At 36.2% G+C, this 19,310-nt stretch overlaps 1 protein-coding gene across 2 annotated transcripts in view; it reads right to left on the bottom strand.

Moving 5' to 3' along the window:
• Positions 1-19,310, bottom strand: part of PRKN (parkin RBR E3 ubiquitin protein ligase) — a 730,480-nt gene that overhangs the window by 100,105 nt on the left and 611,065 nt on the right. The gene's annotated exons all lie outside the window — the stretch shown is intronic.

Raw genomic sequence — 19,310 nt, 5'->3', positions numbered from 1 at the left:
TTTCATTATTGTCTATTTCATCACTTCGCAAGCAAAATGTCTTAAAGATGACTCAAAGCTTTTCTTGTGTACAATGAATAACGAATCTATGCCTAGCTTTATATTGCCTTTATTTTAAGGATTTCCAGAGACAACAAGAAGAGTAAGCTCCATTTGAGAAGCGATTTAGCAGAGAACATATTTTAATTCTTACTCAGTTTCTGAGATGGGTTGACATAGCTGAGGATGAGTGGAAAAGGTGATTTCATGTTCCACCAAATCATGACCCAGTCATTTTCAGGCCATTTTCAGACATAGTAAAGTTTCAGTGAGGCTGCTTTATCCTAAATTGACTTTCCCTAATGCTAATCTGATTAATCCAGTTTTACTGCTGCAAACGGATGGATTAGTATAAAGAGATCAACAGGGGAGTTAAGAAGATAGCCTGGAATATTTCAGATTCTCTTTTATTCCATTAATTCGTATATGAAAACACAAAATCAAGTCAGGAGTAATGTCCATTAAAGGTTACGTAAGTACTCAAAGTCAAAATATTCATATGCAGTTTCTGAGTTCAGATCCTTTCTATTTTGATTATTTAGCTGTATGCTGTACCTAAAGTTTGTTCTAAGCACAACAGCAAATAAATAAGCACAAGCATGTAGGAAACATCTACAGCCTCATGCACCCTACCTCTCAAGTTATTATTTCCAAGGACTTCCCTTTTAGGTTACTGTCACTTTGACACCTTCAAATCAATCTCATTGTGTTAATATTAATCCTAGATCTAGACCATGAAGATGACAGGATTCTCTCAAGATACAGTAGGTAAATGTATTAATGCTGGCAAAACCTTGCTCTTTTAATGTCCATAGAAATAAATCTCCAAAACAAAATGTTTTAAAAATATAGCAACCTGGAGACTAAATGATATGTTTGGTAACGTTTGAGATTTTATAATGATCCTACTATGGAAAATATGTTGAAAAAATAAAAAAATATATTGCTATGAAAAACTGCCTGTGAAAATTAACTAACAAATCATATAATTATCTGATTAAACATTTAAAATAAAAATATGACATTGAAAACTATTTTCAAAAATGAACCATTACAATCTTTCACATACAATGAATATATTTTATGCTTAAATACGTAATGAGATAGAACAAGAGGACTGTAGGGTGATTACATGATGTCTTTTAATGAGTTTCTCAATGTAATTGGAGTAAATAGTAAAATTAACTTTTCATTTTTCCTTGCCAAAATAAAGGTCCTTCCTATCTTGCACCACACTATCCATTTTGCTAAACTACAGGCTGAGGTTTATGCCACCTCCATAATATGATACCGACTATAAAATCAACCAAACATTTGTCACTGATACCAGGAAAAAGGTGGGGCCAGGAATTTTCAGTGAAGGATGTCAACTCTGCAAGTTAAAACTTTTCTTTCTTCAACTTTCAACTGCAAAGTCTCTTATAATGTATAACTCCAGAAAGACGCTGAAAATGAAAATAACTAGGAGGAAAGCATTTATTAGTCTCACTGGTGTATTTTATAATACAGATAGTGTAAGTGGCTGATTTAAGTAGAAGGGAAAAAAAACAGTTGACATATCCTGGTCATATCCTACTGGGGTTAATTCAGATTAAAATCTGACAATCCATTTTATGTTTACAAACTATTTCTCAGCAGCTACCTTCTGAAAAATGATGCAGCTTTTGAAGTCCTAAGAGATATTTGAAAGCACTGAGGAACAATTAAGTAAGCTAAGGTTAGAGCTGTTTTCTTTACTGAATTTCATTACACTGAGAGTTCAAACTATTTTGCTGCATCTCAGAAAGAAAATGAGTTCAGCTCCAACCAGACATTTACATACTCCTTATCCCAGAATTTGTTGACAGGGTTCTGATTAATTCAGTGACATAAAAATCATTGTCTCTAAATAAAGAAGTTTCCTTCAGCTTAACCTATACAGACAGTATCATTAAATATGTGGAGACCTCATGACTTTTTCAAGGAGACCTAATTAAGAGGTATGCTTTAATATGCATGCACCCTATTTATTAGCAGGTTGTATCATACACCTTATATTGTACTTACCTGTATAATGATGTCACTATAGCCATAAAGATATAGACTTTACCTGTATAATGATGTCACTATAGCCATAAAGATATAGACTTTCACACCCTACTTGTACACTGCTTCCTCTTAAGATCACCAGAAAATTATTTTTGCCATAAGCTATAGCCTAGCTTCATAAATGTAGGCACCCCCATAATAAAGCTCTCATAGATCAGCTAACATACATTAATAAGCCACTGAAAGAGACCCCAGAAACGTCACATTTCTCCTTCATTAGATGACTTAAAATCCAATTCAGAATATAAATGGAAAAAAAAGACAAACTGATAAAAGTTACTCAAGGGGTTAAAAGCACTTTGTGGAATGTGCGCAGAAAAAGGAGAAGAGGGATGAAAATAATCCTCAGTTTGTGAGAGTCTCTCCAAGTGGAGGTTTAAAACCTGATACTTGGCAAAAATGTTCTGAAATTGTGTCTCTGTAGGGCATTTTTTTTTTAAATCCATTAATAACATGTTTGCTGTTGTTGAAGGGTCTATTATGCAGCTCAGGCTGTGTGAAAGCCTGTCTCTCCACAAGAGAGGTATGACAGGCTTGTTGGGAGGGATAGGAGATGGCTGAAGATGGATATGTGCTGCCCTGTTGACAAGTGGTGGGGACAGGCAAGGAGATGGATCAGTAAAAATTTCCATTAAGTCAAGAAAAACACAACTTGCCCCTAACATCACCTCTGATAGTTTCTTAGACCAGCTGCTTCCCCGACACCCTACTGAGGAACAAATTGCTTTCCTGGCAGGACATTTGGACACTCCTGCATTAATAGATATGGATCCCAGCATGCCAAGCCAAGCAAGAAGGCAATTTAATATGAGCAACACTGTCATCTCAATTTAGGACAACAGTTAGGATGCCCTACAGGGCACTGCAACAGCTTCTAGAAGCACACAGTGCAAGACATTCTGTCTGTCTTAAGGCTATAGAAAGCTGGTATTTCTAGTAAATAGCCAAGCCAAGGAGAATGGAAAATGTAAAGGCATAGATGACAACAGCATTGTACTGTCTAGAAGCATCAGTTTCAATTCAAAGGGCTTTCATTTCTGTGGAGAAATGCAGCAAAATTTTCAAGGAAAGAAAAGAGAAAAAATCTTGAGGAGACAGGAATAATACCAGGTTGCAGGCATTTCACTTTTAGGTAGAGGCATATTTCAGAACAAAAGATTTGCCAGTTCAGATAGCTGTGTGGCATAAGTGCTCAGAGAGCTAAGTAACAGGAAGGACACAAATTTTTAATATGCACTTTCTGATAGTGTATGCTTCTAAAATCTGTGGCTGTTTTCAGTAACGTGCTGTTATTTTTGCACAGATGTGCTCTTCATTGCAATCTCCAGTAAATCTAAATAGGAAAATATTTGTCAAGTGCATACTTGAAAACAATGGGCAGTGTAGTGAGGCAATGTCTCCATGACTATGTGGAGAGAAGGACTGGGGATTTCCTGAGTTACCAGCACCTGCATTCCTGCAAGTCTTTTGTAGTTTTGTGAGGCAATGAGTCTTTGATTATATGCAGTAAGGGAAGGATAAATAGCGGGATTATCTGATAAGGGAATAACAAGACTTTTTCTGAATCTGACTCTTTAGGAAGAAAACCTCCTCCAAATATGAGGAATATATTTTAGAATTAAGTGGTGCTGCAGACAGACTATATTGGAAGGCAGCTTTATAAGGAAGTTGAAAACAGGGCTGTTGGAGGGAATTTAGAGGTGGCTATGAGAGAAAGGGAGTGAGCAAATGGGTCATCACTGGAAAAACAGAGTTTTTTCCTCTATGCTACACACAAATATCAGATCTACATGATAGATAAAGCAAAGCTATGACCCCTTATCTGGATATCTTGATCAAGGATGCTTTAGAGAATGTATGTCCTGATCAACTATCTATCCCAGTTTTGCAGAGGCAAACTCTGTCTGACTTGATCCATCTCCAAGCATGATTCAAGTATATGGTTATTCAAAATGTTTCCATCAGAAATGCATGCCCATCCTCCTGATCACTTGCAGTTCCTGAAGATGGTAATCTGTGCATGCCAGTGCAATCTCTTGGTACAAGTGTAGAGTTATGACACGTGTCCAGACATTTAAGCAGTATTAGGAAGACATTACAGGGAGATTTGCTTCCCCAAGAAAGACATTACCAGCACCAGATGTACTACAAATTTTCTAAGTGTGCATGGAGTTTCACAGAAGTGCTGAGGGTGAGTCTTATCCTCTGTCTTCCGGAGACCTGCTCAAGGTCCCTTCTCTGACTGGTTCATCTGCACACCATATAAAGATGGTATGACCAGAATCAGTAGCATGTGTTGACCACTTCAAGAAGCAACTATATGATGTCTGGTTAGCTACTACTCTGACAAAATCAGCAGCTGCTACAGAGGGCCACACAATCTTTTCAGGGGTGTAAGCAGACAGGGGGCCTTTCTGACTACAATTATCTATGGCCTCACAATTTTCTTATTTAAAATGACAAGGAAATAGAAGGCTGGATGCTCTGATGGCTTTACACATTGCAAACCCATTGCAAGCCAACTAATGATGCAAGGGGTCTCATTGCAACTGTATAATGAATACCAAATTAAAATGGAGGTCTATGAAGGGGATTTTAATATTCAGAAAATGGAAATATCCTCAGGTAAAACACCATAGAAAACAGAGTTGTAATACAGGAATACCTTTAAAGAATTATCTTTAAATAAACTTCTCTGCTGCCTGCAAATGTTTCAAAATCCATCTATTACTGCATTGTGTATATGCATGTGTAAAAACAAAGGAAAGCCTCAATGAAGAGATAAAATAGAGAAACAGTAAAAAATGTCTTCAACGAATTCATGCAGCAGGAACAGGGTTCTTTTCAAACACTAATAATAACACTTGAGGAAGATACTGTATTTGAGAGGACCATATAAGGGGAGAAAATAAACCATACATAAATAAAGGTAAAAGAACACATACACACAACAAATAAAAATGCTACGTGAATAGCTAAGTGCTGAAGAACCAATATACAACAAATAAAATATGAAGGGAATTAAGTGAATCTAACTGTATTCAGAAGTTTTAAGATAAATATTAAGTTTTTCCCCCTAAATTGAGGGTATTTTTCTATTTTAAAGCAGAGTTAGTTGAAAATATCTGACACAGACTGAAAGACTTCTTCATTTGCTTAATAGCATGTCTAAAGGCTTTACTTCAAATGTGGGTTTTACAGAGACCCACATTTAGGTGAGAGGATGAAACCACAAGACAAATGATAGAACTGAAGTGGTACAAAAAGGCATGGAAAACCCACATGCATCTACACACATACAGAGCACAGGTATGCATCACTGATTCTGAGAAAGACTCCTACAAGGAGCTGGTTCATCCAAGGAACAGAGTGGAACTAGAAAGATTTCTTTCTAAAAGGTTGACTGTTTCTTTCCTCATTAAATGTCCACACTGATTTTATGACATGGTCGCTAGTTTATTCTGTGTTATCATGAAGTATCAGCAGTGTCATTTCATAAGCAGCTGGCAATTCGAAGGAAAAAGATTATCTAATCAAATTCTGTCAGTGGGAACTCACAAGAGAGGTGAAAGAACTAATGTCACTGTGAGCTAGGATTTGCTTTCTGTATAGCAGTATTCAGAAAGCCACGAGGGACGTGAACTCTCCTTAGGTTTATGTATGTTAGTTGCTGACAGCATATAAGCATTCTGCAATACTGCACTTATTAGATTTTATCTTTTTCAGCTGGTTTTTATTTGGGACTTTGTATTTCTAGAGCAAAGTCTGCTAGAGACTGGAAAGAGCAGAGAGTCAAGCAAATATAGAGAAAGGTGTTGATTGCACGAAAAGAAATGGTTTGAGAAAAGGGTAGAAAAAAGACCCTTGCCTTGGATAAGGAGCATTTTTAAAATTGATATATGCCTGTACTAACTGAGCCATAACAGCAGAAATGAAAATAGGGCCCACTGCTCAGGTTCGTGTTTCCTCACTGTGCATTTAGTCTGTTATTTTGGATTAGGAGAACTAATTTACTGTGATTTATACACCTCAGTCCAGCATTTGCTTTTTTTTTTTTTAACACGACTCTCCTCTTGACTTCAGATCAGACTGTGATCCGTTGCAGTTCCCAGATCAATTTTTGCATGTTGCTGTCTCTTTAAGCATTTATTCTCTCATAACATATGGCTGCTGGTATTTGTCTAAGTATAGAAACTTTACATTTATCCTAACTGAATTGCTTTCAAGTTCCAAACTGTTTGCTATCCCCTTGGTACATATCCTATGCAATTTTAATAACCTTACACCATAACCATTCATCAAGGCATCAGAGAAAATATTAAAACCTGTCAACCTCAGGACAGATTTGAAACATCCCTCTGCTTTGATTGCAAAATGCTGACAAATATTCTACACACAACTTTCCAAGTAGTTACATATCCACCTAATAAAATTATCACCTAATCTTGTATTTCCTAATTTGCCTATGGGAATTTCATATGTAACAATGTGAGGAGCTTTACTAGATTCAGTACAGATGACATCAGCTACTTGTCTCCTACCCACAAGCCTAGATTGATGTGATAAACTCTTGCTAAGTCCATGCTCCCTGAGACTTCCTTTTTTTGTCCTCCAGGTAATTACCAGTAGTTTGATTATTTGCTACAGTTTTCCTTCAGGAATTCAAGTTAAGCCTACTGGTCCATAAGTCTGAGATTTTTTTTCGTCTTTTTAGATACAGATTTCATGTTTTTGCCTTTTTCAAAATCTTCCTTACCCATATTCTTAGAAGTGACCATTAATGTTGTGGATTTTCTTCAGCCGTTCCCACAGTAAAAACTCTGTCAGGCCCAGCTGATTTGAAACCATGTCTCTATTCTGTCCTTTCCCCACTAGAACTGGTATTTTTAACTCTGTTTCACTGGTTTTAGCTCTGCTAACCATCTGAGCAGGTCTGACCTTTCAAATAAAGATTGAAAAAAAACAAGTAAACTTTAGCCTTCTTGGAGCTATTTAATGATACATTTTCCTCTCCCATGAGAAGCTAACTTACAGCTTCCTTGGTCTTTCATGTTCCTGTTTCTATTCTTTATGGAAAACTTTCTGAATATTCTTTGGTAGACTTTATAATAAAAGTATTTTATTTAATGCTTTCCACTTTATGACTTTTTTTTTCTGTTTTTTCTAGCTGGTCCTACTGATACAACCTTCTTAAATTTTTCACAGACTTTCTTACTTTTCAGGTCATAAAAAGCGTTATTGTTCAAGAAAGATGGTTTTTCCTTACCTTTCCTAGTTCTCCTTTACATGGAGATAATTTACTATTGTGCCCTTAATATGATTTCTTTACTGAAGATCCCTCTTTCTGCTTACAACTGATTTCTTATTAGTTACCCAAGCTTGCTTACTTCAGCTTTCCACAAGTCACTGTCTATCTCTTGCTTCACTTGCAGAATTATGTTTTGTTTGATATTTTTATTTGCTTTTGTCTAGGGGACTTTAAAAAAAATCCATCTCTAAAAGAATCAAACTTCTTTTATTTCAGGAGTTGACCATTGGCCATCCATATGAAAGAATTTCAATGCTGTTTCTTTCTGAAACAAAATGAAGGAGAGAACATGTTTGAATTACACAGATAACATATTTCTAATCAGGAAACATTTGCAAATATTATAGGGCAATTTATTTCTGTCATGTGTCATCTCTTCAGCAGGAATACTCTGCATGGGTTAAATATTTTCTAATGCAGTTTTGAACAGTTATATGTCTCACTCTGAAAATAAAGACTGAACTGCTAGTTCTCTGCTGACTTAAATCATGTAAGAGATCTTCTGCTAATAATGTCACATCCCACTGGGACAAACACTATTTGCATGGTTTATAATAAAAACAATTCAAAAACACTAATGTGTTTCCGTGAAAGCCTGTGATGCATATTACGAAAACACCACTGGTGAGAACCACAGTAGCATATAAAAAAGCCATTATTGTATTATACATTTATTGCTAAGTTTGTTTCCTCTTTGATTTAAACTCACCAATTAACAGTTGTTTTCACTCCTCTGATGGGAGGATATGGTGAGTTACTAGCTCAGAACAATGCCACTATTTGGCAGCCATATTTTTGCCCATCTCCAAATCTGAAACACTTTCCTGAATAACCTTAGCTAATTACTTAATGCCCAGAAAAAGCTTCCTGTCAGTGGAAAGGATTTTAAAATACGACAGCTCTAGATACCTGAAAACACAGGTTCCAGTTAACTCCTCAGGCTGTTCCTACAAAATGCAGGAGCACTCTTCAAGTCAAGACAGGGGGTGAGGATACTGGTGCTCCTCTGAGAGTTCTGAATATTCAGTAAGATCCCACTAGGTCTTAGACCTTACCTTGAGGCTGGTTCCTTGTTGCCCTCATTTTACTATTTACTACTTCTCCATCTCCAGTGGGGATCTTATGGATTTGGTTTTTTTTTGGGGGGGGGGGGGTGTGGATTTTTTTGTTTTTTGGTTTGTTTTTTTTTTTTCCAGAACTACTCTGCTCCATAAGATTTTGACACAAGCATCCTTCCATAAAGATTAAGAAATTTCAAAATGCACATTTAGGAGACATACAAGTAGTTCCCTAAACAAAATGAGGAAATAAAATTTACATTCATTTTATTTTGAAGGGAAAAGTAAGTAGCAAAGTCTGGTAAAGCTTTCTTTTTATATGATAATGTAGAACATGCTACATGCTTATTTATTTATTTGCATATGATATTTAATATCAAGCACTGGCTTTATCTTGGTGGCCTAAAAGTCCATCTTTTTTAATAAACCATTTCAGATGTGCATAAAAGATTTATCACTGTCATTATTTGGTATTACATATGTAAGCATTTTCATTGGCATAAAAGAGAAAATTACAGAGATAAGTACAAAACATACTATTGCTATTTGATATTTCTTGATGGAAAGAACAACCAGCTTAAACCAGCCTCTTCTACTGCTCACTTACTCTGAACAAGTGAACCACCAGTACCTTTAAACCTTACTCTTTATCTCTTCACTTTCAAGTGTCAGTGGAATAGATTTTCTATCATGGTAGTGACTGTCACCCAATTTAATGTGAGAGCTCTTGAAAAAAAAAAAAATAAAAATTGACTTATATGAATGATTTAATCTTTGAGAAATATAGGGATAAAATTGAGTTAACTGGGACTTAGTTATCCACCCACGATCTTCTGCCCTTAGCCAAGGCCTCCATTCACAGATATATTATATTATTCTTATCACAATTTTCCCTTTATTTTCCCCTCAGAATGGTTTTATGAACACATACTGCATTCTGGTTTTCTATTATATCCCTCTGAATTACAGTTGGTCATTGTTCTCCAAATTTATGTCTTTGCTTTTCATTAATATTATTATTGTGTAAGGGATGTTTTATTTAATTTGTTCATTACATTTTCATTTTATTTTATTTTCATAGCCCTCTCTTGACTTTGCAACATTTTCTTTACTCCCTCTATTACAGCTTAGTGACCTTAATAACACGGTTAAGGCCGAGATGCAATTTCTATTCTAAACTTACTTTTACAGGCTTATAACTTTTCCCAGATATTCTCTTTTAGGCTGACGATTTTTAGATAGTCATGCTTTGTTAGAAGTGGATTATGTTTGAAGCTTCAGAAGCTTCATCTATTTGTTTTGAATTGTCCCACATGAAAACATAGCAGCTTTTCGGCAATCAAGACAGTTTTCAGATGTTTCTTTTTGACTCTGATAATTGAAAATCAGCTTTGTTTCAGCACTTCAAAATCAGCTTTGATTGTGGAATGGTGGCTTTGTTATCTCTTTGAAATGGTTTTGAAATAATGAAGTTCTGTGTGTGACATCATCATTAAATAACTTACTGAAGCAATAGTGACAAGGAAAGTTGATCTCAGAATAACCCTGTTCTACTTCATATTATTTTAAGAAGCTGTTTATTTTCTGAGAAAAAATGACATTTAGTTATATTTTAAATCTTTTTAATGCCATTTTCCTCCCACTTTTCTAGGAATTTAGCCTAACCAGATGCATTACAGAGTGCTCAGTCAGTCTGGGGTCTATATAGTATCTGGAAATAATGCAACATGTGCAATGAAAAATAAACATTTCTCTTGTACTGGTGGAAAGACAAGCAGTTGTTTTGCTTCATTGCACAGACATACTGTTGTTAAATACGAAAAGGTGCTGGAAGGAGCTTTTGCTTACAGGTCCAGTAAGAAATCCTATACAGCTGTGAGCACAAAAGGAGCACTGGTATGCTGTAGACAACTTCTTGCTTGTCTTCACGGAAAAGTTGTTCTTCAGTGAAGAACTAATGCAGACTACCCCTAGCTTTTCTGTGGCCCCTCCCTATGGTATACTTGTACTCTGCATTTGTTGCCATTCCTTTTTTCATCACTAAGTGCTGCACAATCTCAGGAAGTAATCATTTTATGCCCTCCACATGGATAATACTGTTGTAGCCTTGAAAAACGAACCAAGAGCCTGGCTGACCAACAGTGACTTTACATATTTCAGAGAGTTGAGGTAAAGCTAAGAAGAAATTCTTCAGGGATTTCTTTGATCAGCTATTGAAGGAATAGAAAAGCTTGAAAACATTTTTAATTGGGGTGCTCCTTTTAGTAGAAAAATCAAGAAAAAAAAAAGAGGTGTCATTATGTCTAAGTTCCAAATTGACATAAACTGATGCTTTCCATATTTGCACTTACACAAAAGAGGCTTAAATCCCAAATCTCTATTGCACTGTTTCACTCTGACATCAAATGATGTGAAGACTAGAAGTGCCACAAAAGCTGTAGATAGCACTGCTTTTTTTTTGATCTATGTAAGCTTCTCACTTTATGAGCCTTGTGATTTACTTTTGAATTGGGCTATGAGCCAGAATTGCACCAGACATATAATGAGGACATTTTTTCTTCAGCATTTTGAACTCTGAGTTTTTTCCCTGGTTAAGCTACAAATACTAGTCAATTGATTCATTCTAATCTATGATCTTATTGTTCTGGTCCTATCTTTTTACTCCATCATTTCTCATTGATTAAGCAGCTCTTGCATTTTACAATAATGTAATGATACAACCTATAGTGTCTCAGGAGACCTTGATAGGAAATTTCATACGAAAGGCAATAAATAGGCTTAGTTTGATTCATATTTATTTTTCTTTTCATTTATAAGTGATCTTCTGCACTCAGCTTGTGTTTTTCTTTCCTTTTCAAATATAGAAAGTTTTCAGAAGGTTGCTCAAATAAGTCTCTTGTTCAATTAAAATCCTGCCCTTGGTGGCTGCCATTCTCAAGCAGCACATCCTCTGCTGAGTGCATTATTATTCCCCTTCCAGTGATTCAGTGATAGATCTGTTTATTCATACCAAATCTTCCATTAACCCCCAGTTCTGATAACTTACAAATTTATTTGTAATCATGATTAGAAACTGCAGCCAGTATGTCAACTGTAGGAAGCAAGAAATCTCAAGCACCTCTTTCTTGTGGTCTGGGACAGACTGTTATAACCAGAATATTTTTATGTGTTAACTGAAGGAATTACACATTGGTTTAAAATGGCTACTCTTTTCCACTGTGTGCAAAGTGTCTCTATCATAAAAAGGAGAATAATCTTACCTTGTATGTAAGTGGAATATGAAGTCAGAAGACAGAGCTCAGTTTCTCAGACATGCAGAGTTAACTAGACATTCCTATAAACAGTTTATTTCTTATCTCCCACTGTTGTACTCCAAGCCCTTCCTGATGGGCCACATGATAAAATATTGTCTGCTGACTGTCAGACATATTTCTAGGCACTTTGTTGAAGAGGAGAAAAATAGTAAGGAAAAAGTAGTTCCAAGACCTCTCTAGTCATAAACTTCCATTATATTTAAGGCTTGACAAAATTATGAGTTCACCTAATATAATCTCCTGAGCATCATAAGCTATTAAATATCACCCAGATACTGCTACATGGAGACCAATTATATTAATTAGACAAGAGCACTTCAGTTATCAGGAGACTAAACTGCAATGTGCCACTGGCACAGACCAAAATAGTCAAAGATGTCATCAAAGCCTGAGGCTCTTGCAATAACAAGGAACTTCTAGGTGAGCAAAGGCCTCAGAAATCTGGAGATGGTGTGTCGCTCCTCCATCAAGTTTGGCATGGAATGTCATGTCCCTGCCAATGAGACCTGAGAGAAAATTTTGATATCTCTTTCAAATTTGGTGATCAATTTAATCCTGACCTGAGCATCAGAGCATGATATACTCAATCTGTACCTAAGAAAAGGAATCAGTCAACCAGAGAAGGTACTTTTTTAAAAGCTGTTTTTCCAAGTCTATGTGCTAAAATTTATTTCCAGTAAAAGTTGTGGACATGTTAAAATGTGCATATTTTTGCATTTCATCTACTGTACAATGTTGTTCTCTTTCCACAGGTGAAGAAATTAGAAGCCAAAGTACCTTCAGCTCTGGAATCTGAATACTGAATGAGTGGCAAAGTCGAGTGTTTGTTATCTCTAAAATGAAAATCCCTAGTACCCTTCCAGAGGAATGATTGATCTAGCAGTTTAGAAGGATAAGATTTAGTTGATAAATGATAAAATCAACTACTAATTTTAAACTTGACTCCTATTTTATCTCAACCTTCAATTTAAAATGGGTCTCACATGCTTGCAATTTTAGCTCATTCCTATTTCAGAAAAATTGGCAAAATTTGAACCATTTATCTTCAGCAAAACATTGGTTTACAAATCCCAGTCTAATCTGATTTACATTCCTAGAAACCAGTTTTATCTTCGCTAGTTCCTAGGTCCACGTGTCCAGATTTGACTATCTTTACAAACAGGAACTTGATTTTATGCTAGTTTTTTCTAATACAACTTTCCTGACTCAAATACAGTATTATTCTACTATCTGTGTTCTCATGCTATCTTACAGAGACCAGCAGCCTCCATCCCTTTATTGGTTAACTATGTCTTTTACCTACCTCCTTGCTCCTTCTTTCTCAGAACACATATGACAGATTTTAAACGGTGAACTACTAGGTAAGCCACAGAATAATAAATCAAGCCAAAAACCTGAAGATAACACACATTCAGTATAAAATCTGCAATGTGCATGTACAACAATCATGTTCCAGATGCCTGCATGATGCAAAAGTTAGGGAAAAGCTATAACCTGCATAAGCTAAGGGATACAGAATTTGCTCACATAAAATGGGGCATTCCATAATATTCTGAACATCTAGCAGACAAAACCAATGAAGTTTCAATTCTAGCTCATTTAGAGCTGAAAAGTCTCACATGTTGTTTTCTAACATTATTTTAGTAGCTAGTGTTCACAATTTGGGATGTAAAGGAAAAGACAGTTATTCTTCTACCTACTGAACGCAGGCAGTAAATTGATTTGGTCTCCATATAAAAAGTATTTGTTTTGCTTTTGCAAGTCTTATGAACTAATGTGATCCATGTTACTAATAATGGAAACATACTCCAGATTGCTTTATCAACTCACTGCTGACAGTTGAGCTTCGTATCAGCCACCAGATCAATGAAATGCAGCATGGCAAGACATGGGCAATGGAAATAATGCACCTTGACAATAATACAGAGGTTGTTAATTATACTGTGCTATTATAAGTTAAATGTTTTTATTAAAACATCAACACAGTCTACTGCATCTTAAAAAACTCCATGCTTTTACAGTTAATTTTAAACCACATATACCAGAAAAAAGCTGCATATCCAAAAAGAATTTTGGTCAGCCTGAGAAAGCCTGTCATATTTTAGCAATGAAACAACTTGCTTAGCTGCTGAAGCATAATGTGTCAACAAGATGGAATTCCACTTTCTAAAGGCTAGAGTGCCCACTCAACAGAAGAAAGCAATACATGATTACAGCTTAGAGCTTGCAGAACAATGCTAGCAACTCAGTATTTAGCAATAATAGAAAACATCTGTCTCATTTTCATTCCCCTTGAAAAAACTCCCTACACAATATTATGAGCTACTCCCACTGTGAGTTGGTTTCTTAATCTCAGCAATATCTTCAGCTATTACTTTATCCATGGTAATACCTTTCTAGTGAATTTTCTTAAAAGCAAAACTTTGATGACATACGGAACAAGGACAGATACCTGAAATGTAATAACAGAGTAACCCTTCAATTTTACAACGTGTACTAGATAGCAGCAATTTCCTATTTCCATTTTAGTGTTTTGCAAATCGCACAAAGGTAATCTTTTAAGGTCTTTTATTTTCTGAATTATTCTGTGTTTTTCCAAACACTGTAGCCTCTTATTTCTGCTCGTGCTTCAACATTCATTCCAATCCTAAAACTGAGACAAAAATTCAAATCATTGTACACACAGCCCTTCTTCACCCATGACCTTTTATTCATCTCATTATAAAATTAAAAAGATTTTTTTCAGTGCAATCATCTTCAAAGATTGTATTTTTTGAATTACCACTACTCATCTTGACTATCTTTGTATGTTGAAATATTTTCAAAGGTGCTTTTTCTTTATATACATTCAAGATTCTCCTGGCACTGCTAATGGAGAAGCAAAGCACATGTCCTGAACCAAACATTTATACCTACATCTCTGTTTGAAAATAAAGTTTTTTAGGTTCAGACTTTCGAAGTTTTGATCAGGCAACATATAAGGAATAATGTGCCAAAACTAGGCACAAGATGGACAGAAAGTGCACAAAGATGGGATATATATATATAGGGATGCTGGGGAGAGACTCTTCATTAGGGACTGTAGTGACATGACAAGGGAAGGGGTAATGGGTTAAAACTTAAACAGGGAAGTTTAGACTGGATATAAGGGGATATAAGGAGGAAGTTCTTTCCTGTTAGGGTGGTGAGGCACTGGAATAGGTTGCCCAGGGAGGTTATGAATGCTCCATCCCTGGCAGTGTTCAAGGCCAGGTTGGACGTAGCCTTGGGTGAGATGGTTTAGTGTGAGGTGTCCCTGCCCATGGCAGGGGGGTTGGAACTAGATGATCTTAAGGTCCTTTCCAACCTAACTATTCTATGATTCTATGATTCTAAAGAAAGTACATGCTGATCATGACAATACATTACATTAGAGCTGAACCTAACACCAAAAGACTTACTTAAAACTGCCAGATGTGAAAACTGCTTTGCACTTCTAGACTGTGGTACACTTACAAACTCTCACACACTTTAATATATACTAAATAGTTCTGAAAAAGTAATTGCAAGCTAGTTCAGATTCCAGGGGGGTATAGCTACATTCACATAGCACTCTCATTGAGATACAAACCCCTAAAATAAACACCCCCACTCCAGAAGTTTAGAAGGACACAACCAACTTATAAAAAATTAAGTGGATAGAACTTGTTGCTTCGAATTTTCACAACTCAGATTTGTTTTCTCCAAACATTTTTTCCCAATTATTCAGTTTGTCTGTACGCATATTGCTGTGCTTAACAAAGACATCACTGATCATGAAAGATGCGTGCTAGGAAATGCATGAACAGGAGATAATGGACCACAAAAAATAGCTTTGCAAACAGCAGGAATGTGTTTTGTATATTGCACTTCTCATGTAACTATTTTAGAGTGTCCTCTAGTCTATTAAGCTTTCTGAAAAGGCAGACAATTATTAATTCTACAAATATGTTGCAATTGCTTTTGACATATGCTTCCTTAGCCATGGAAGAAGAATGCAAGAAGAAATCAATGGGGAAAAATTGCTGGGAAGAGTGAAATTGCCTTAGGGATTTTGTTCTATGTAATACAATGATCTAGAAATTCTATTTATAAGGAACACAAGATATTTATATCCATTATTTTTGGGGACTTCTTGCAGTCTGCAGTGTTAAAATTTCACTTGTCTGAGAAGGGAACAAATCCTTAGTGAAATCTTGCTGTTCTTCAATGGCATTATACGTACAGAACAGTAAATATAGTGTAAAAGAGGTGAAACAACTCCAAGTTTTGTGCTCCTTTTGCAAGGTTATAAAACTTACTTTATCATTGCACATTTATTACACTAAGGTTGAGTATATACTTGCAGACTGGAGTTTCACCTTAGGAGATAGAATGAAGGGCCACAAAAACATCACCTGTGACAGCTTGTTTCTAAGACCGTTTAAACTGTCACCCAGACCTTGGGATAGTTTAGAGTGGTCTCAGGACTTCCATGAACCTTCAAGAGTCAAGTCTCCTAACAAGTGATTTTCAAACAGAGGATCTCTGCAAATATATTCTTATTGCTTATTCAGACTATGATAGGAACGAGTAAACTCAAGGGGAAAAGATTGTCAGAGGCTCTATTTCCAATATCCTCAATCTCCCATCTCACCCCATACCAGAGGATATGTCAAAGGATATGGCATGCTGCAAAATGTTTACGCTATTGTGGAACAAGGGTTGGGATGCAAGTCCCTCATTAGTCAGTTATCTCACTGAAAGATATTGACAGGGGATGTTTTGCAAGACAGATGAGCTGCATGTGTAGAAGCAAACAAGTAGAACAGTCCGTTTTCAAGCTCCGTTCTAACCTACTTTTAACCCCAGATTATTTTCTTTAATATGTAGGAAATAATATGCCAGTATAATATAAAACAAGACAAAAATGTTTTATTCATAGAGGTTTTGTATGCCTCAATTACCACAGCTCTTCCTGCACACAGGCCAGCTGGTACAATATGTACTGTCTTCTAGGTTTTGTTGTTGCTTTCTCATATTAAATATGTCAAAATTTTATATCTCAGCAACAGAAGTTAGTAATGTAGGTCTGATGCATAGCAATTAAGGTCGAACAACAGTGTATAACAGTAGTATCTTGGTAAATCAATTAATATGTTTATGGCTAATGATAAAAAATATGAAAGATTAGGCAAGAGTGAGGGCAGTCAGTGGTACAGCATATCTTTGGTGAGGACTATTCATAATCATTAAAAACATATTTGCATGCTACTTCTCAAGTCAAAATAGATCTCTTTTGTTCTATTTCTTCGCCTGAAAGCCTGAATAGATAGCAGTGCCTGAGTGCAGAGGGTACATATAGCGATGCTTAAATTTAAACCTCTCTCCTCACTTTTTTGGTACAGTTGTCTTACCAGGCTGTTTCTGGGCCCCATATATTTCTGTTTCCAAATTTCCTGAGACAAGGCAAAATCCACAATCTTTAACTTTCCCAAAGGCCTCCGTGGCAAATTACAAGCCCTCTCTTGAATACTCACATTTAGCTTTGACACCAATAGCCATGACTTTGCAAAACCAGATTCTAGTTCCTCATTTCAAATACCAGAGAAAGAAACCGAGGAAGGCAAAATGTCAGTATCCTAGCCTGGCTCAGTTACCTGCTCATATTTCAATGTTCATTCATGTTGGAGTCCTTACATATTTGGGATTGCCTCGCAGGTTTTTTCTCTGAATAATGGAATATCTATTTTGTTTCAGACCCCAGTGTGCAACTTACTCTCTATTTCATTTTTTCTGCCTCTCCTTTTTGAAAATGGCTGCTGAAAATCCTTTTAATTTACTTCTCCACTTTCTCTTGAAAACCTATCCCTCCTATCCCCCTTGATCCATCTCATCAAAATCCCCATCTATTTAACAGTTGTTAGCTACCTTTATACTGCAATTCACACCCAAACAATTGGTTTGTTTTGTGCAGTAGACAACTATTTCTCCACAAGGGCTTTTGGGGGAATAACAGACCATTGATGTTAGATGTAAATTCTGTTGTCAGCAATATGTTATCAACTCTGAACTTTACCCAAAGCAGAGGTTCAAATACCCCAAAAAAGACTCTACATATCTTGAGTATAGCTTAAAGGATGACATTGATATTTGTAGAGAACCTCCTGGTTCACATTTCCATCCTTATTTCTTTGCTTATGAGCTTCAACAAGAAACGTAAGCTGTACATGTAAGCATTTCAAGGGATATTTCGCAGCCTTAATTGGGATGGACAAAAGGGACATTCTTCATCTTGGCCTTTCTTTGAGCTTATAAATCATTGTGTACACTCATGAGGAAGCCCAGAGCTCTGAAGTGGATGTTCTTGGATTCCATAAAGAGTTCACACCAAAAAAGGCCAGGTCTGGGAGAAAACTCACCGTAGTTTAACTTTCTGAATAGAAAACACTCAAAATGACTTTAGAAAATGAAGTAGAAATAAAGAGTTTTCCTAATTGTCTTGGTGTCCTTGCACAGGGATCCTTACCTGAAGCCAGATTTGTGTCTGGCAACTGACTTCAGTGTTTAGACCCTCACCATCATCTGTGACAAATCTTCCTTGAGGTTATCATTTGTCAGGGTGCAAAGAAAGATTTAAAGACACGTATTTTCACTCTATTCCATTACAGATTCTGAGGAAGGGCCTTAATGTTACCAAAATTTGGCTTGCAGGCCAGCCTCTTGCTTCTAATTTCAGCATTAGTGAATTGTACCCCCTAATGTTCAAGATGTCACGTAATTCAAAACAAAGGGTGAGGTTATACTCAAGGCTGCAGATTTTGTCACTAACCAGCACAGCACAGAGTCCATAAAGGGAAACAGAACAGTTTGCTGAACAAGGCAATACATCAATTCTCTATGCTATGTACACTTTATTTACAGGGCATTTCCAGATTCAGAATGAGGATGAATGAAGCTGCAAAACAGTTTGATTTTCATCACTTCTAAGCGGAGAGCAGAGTAAGAATCATTTGTGATTTTATCTTTTTTAACCAAACCCTAATAATTAATCCAGAAGAATTTCCTGTTGTTTATTCAGTTTTGTTTCTTATTACTTACCCACCTTCTGTTTTATTTTATAGACCTATGTCTGCTCAGTGAGTCTGGGGAGTACTCTTTTACATGCACCACTGCATGGAGAGATAGGAAGTCTGACCAAGGTCAACAGATGCTAACCTACTGATAGAAGACAACCTACTGCAACCTCCTAGTTCAGTAAACTCTTATTCTTCCATGGTATCAGTTTGGGCAACACCAAAACAGCAATAAAAAGTGCATTTTCCACAAGAAGGACAACAGCAAGAGCATGATAATATCTTATAATATAGGTATTTTCTCTTTTCTCATAGCCTGCATGGAGTCACTTAGTACAAACATCAGTTAGTCGCATCTTTTATTTAGAGATTTCTCTCTATGTATTTCTGTTTCCCCCAAAGCTTGATTATTGTAAAGTACCAGTTTTTT

Source organism: Lathamus discolor, chromosome 5 (assembly GCF_037157495.1).
Source record: "Lathamus discolor isolate bLatDis1 chromosome 5, bLatDis1.hap1, whole genome shotgun sequence".
NCBI classification, from domain to species: domain Eukaryota; kingdom Metazoa; phylum Chordata; class Aves; order Psittaciformes; family Psittacidae; genus Lathamus; species Lathamus discolor.
This window is presented reverse-complemented; position numbering and strand designations above follow the sequence as displayed.